Source organism: Schistocerca cancellata, unplaced genomic scaffold (genome assembly GCF_023864275.1).
Source record: "Schistocerca cancellata isolate TAMUIC-IGC-003103 unplaced genomic scaffold, iqSchCanc2.1 HiC_scaffold_430, whole genome shotgun sequence".
NCBI classification, from domain to species: Eukaryota; Metazoa; Arthropoda; class Insecta; order Orthoptera; family Acrididae; genus Schistocerca; species Schistocerca cancellata.
Window position 1 is genome coordinate 396,789 of NW_026046447.1, and position 3,127 is coordinate 399,915.

A 3,127-nucleotide genomic window follows, 5' to 3' on the forward strand; every position below is an offset into this window, starting at 1 on the left:
AGAGAGTTCTATAAAGTATGATAAATGACGATCTGTGACATATCTGCCGAAAGAGTAGAATGCTGGTGCACGCAAAGGTATTTCGGAGGACCCAGTTCATGGTATGTTGTTGAACATGGAGCTCCGCAGCAGACCACGCCTACATGTTCACATGTTGATACAACGACATCGTCAGTTATGATTGCAATGGGCCATTGGGATTCTACAGTCGATTAATAGAAACGCGTACACCCTTAGGGTGAATCACAGTTTTGCTAAATTAAGTCGCTGGTCGTCTCCACAAGCACCGCCATCAAAGTGAGCAGAGGCTCGAGACGTGCACCGCAGCACGGACGCAGGTTGGTGGGAGCAGTATTACGCTTTGGGAGACATTCCCCTCTGCATCCCTTAACGCTTGATGTCTTTCCCGCCGGCGATGTCATCTTCCAGCAGTACAATTGCTCGTGTCTCGGAACAAGATCCTTGCTACAATGGTTTAGGAGTGAACTCATGTAAACATCTAGACGACCAAAATCGTCTGATGTAAATCCTATGGAACTATCTGGGTCGATATCTGGGCCCATCATCCGGTATGTAAATCAGCGGCCTTTTGTTCATGCGAGTTACATGAGCTGTTGGTAGACACAAGATGCAACATACATCCACAAACCTACCAACAAAATGCCGGATCCCTGATACACAGAATGAGTGATGTATTTCGTTCCAGAGACGAACAGACACGCTATTAAGCACGTGGTCGTAACTTTCGGCTCATCGATGCACAGAGAGTCGTTTTCGCCTCGTTCTATATGCGTGTGGAACAGAAAAGGAGATGACTAGTATTGGTTCAGGGTACGAGGGAACTCTCCGCTACGCACCGCACAATGGCTTGCGCAGTGTGTATAAAAATGTAGATGTACGTTTCCTTGTCCCACTTCAGGTTGCTAACCTGCTAATGTGTTTCACACACAAAAATAAGTTTTCCTGACGTAATCTATGAGTAGACGTAAACTGCACTGCAGTCTCGCATTTCTTACTGACCTAGAAACCAGCGAAATATAAACGAGAAACTACAGAATTGTGTTTGTACTGGGAACACAGCAGTTGTCAACATTAATAAAGTGAACACAGGCTTAAATCCTTTTTATTCGTTTTATTGGTAGTTGCTGTGTTTTGAGCACATTCAACCACTTTAAAGTGATCGAAAGTCAAAATTACAATCGTGAAAATTGTAATAAATAGTACAATCGATAGCGAATATCCTGAAATTAAGCAAAACGAGAGAGAAATCATTTCCTAGCTATCAAGATAATCTTTTCCTTAGGATTGCATACAATAACCTAAATATCTATGTAAGAAGTATCTAAACTGTACCACTTTTGAGATTTTATTTTTTGCAGAGTGAAAAGTGTGTTACAAAATTATTTAAACATTGCCACCCTCAACTGTCGGATGTTGTTCTCGTTGTCTGATTCAAGGAACTGAAAATCTTGGAAAACTGAACACACTACACTCAATTTTCTAAACATCTACAGGCTGAAGAAACTGAGAGTCTGGTTTCTTAATTTGTAACTTCATTATAAACTACATCCCTGTACTTAAAGATACCTATTAGTCTAATTTTAAGGAAATGTTCCCTGATTTAGTTCTTACAACACTATTTGTAAGCATTGGGATACGTTTTGCCCTGCGTTCCCTATCCCTGTGCACTTGGCAGTAGCTCACATTTTCTTATTTCATTCGTCTGGTCGTTTCTTACATTCGGTCTTCACCAAAAACTCACTACACCATTTCTGTGTTTTAGGAATGAGTTTCTGTTATGGCTTCCCACTGTCTCCGATACACTTCCATTTCACAGGTCGAACTGTAGTTCTAATTTTCTTCACCTCTGATTGGATGGACAGATTCAGCATAGTTTTTGTGTGTCATTGCTTCTTCTGCCTCGAAATTATGGGACAAGCAGACTCGTTCTGCAAAGTCTAACTCAATTTTTATTACATCCGAGAAGCTTAAATGGACCATAATCTCTTGGAATTTAAGAGTATATCATGCCAATTCGTTTTCAGCTTTGTTCGAAAACATTTTAACATGCCCGTTGGCGTTTTCCTTCTCATTTTGAGCATGTCTCATTATATTTAGCTTAGGGACATTTTATATTTGTTCATATACATTTAACCTATGATTGCCATTTAGATATACTGTTACAACTAAGTCCAATTCATCTGCGCTTCACTTGCCATAACGCCATTGTGTTACCATATTATAACACTATTGTTCGATTAATAACTTAGCATAAAAACGCATAATAAAATGCACGACATCATATCTAAACATTATGTTGCACTAATAATGCTAAACAAGTTTTTTCAACTCGAGTATAGGAACAAGTTTCTTAAATTGTAACTGAAACTTATTGCGATACATTATAGGCAACGTCGCCTTTTTCTTGTCAGTTCCCTACAAACAAACCACAACGAATACAGAGCCATGAACGTCTGCAAATTAAAGTTGTCTCATGCACATTAATCAAAAATAGAACATTACGTGCCCATTTACCTTGTAATGTTAATTCTCTTCGCCACGTGCCCAAAAGAAAAAGGCTACGGTAGAAGAAAACTACAACAAAATGAAAGCTGTCTTCGGATGGCCTGTTCCTGAATAAGCAGCCGATAATATGGCTCCAAGAAGCACGTATTTCACGCTGAGGTCGGACAAAATGTCGGACAGTGCGTGAGGTACTTATTTTGTAGTTGGAGTACGAATTAGGAGCCCGTACTTTATTGCTCCCCTGCATATGTCAATTGTAGACGACAAATTGCGGATTAACATCTAATCTCATTTGCTTCTCTTTATTAGAATTTTTAACATTAAATTTGTGGAGAACATTTAGCATAATATGTGCAAAAAGTGTCAGACATCCCACGGTAATATATATACGTCAGAAACAGACTCTGTACTGATATTTTTATCGATACGCGCCTAAACAGGAACCAAAATTGCGAAGAGATTTGACCTAAATTAAACACCAAATTTATTGCACTATAGGGACACAAGTAGCAACAGATGGTACCGCAGCAAGATATTCGTTAGGAGATCAATGAGATGGAAACAGTACCACACCAGTGAGAGAAGCAAAAGGTATACGTAA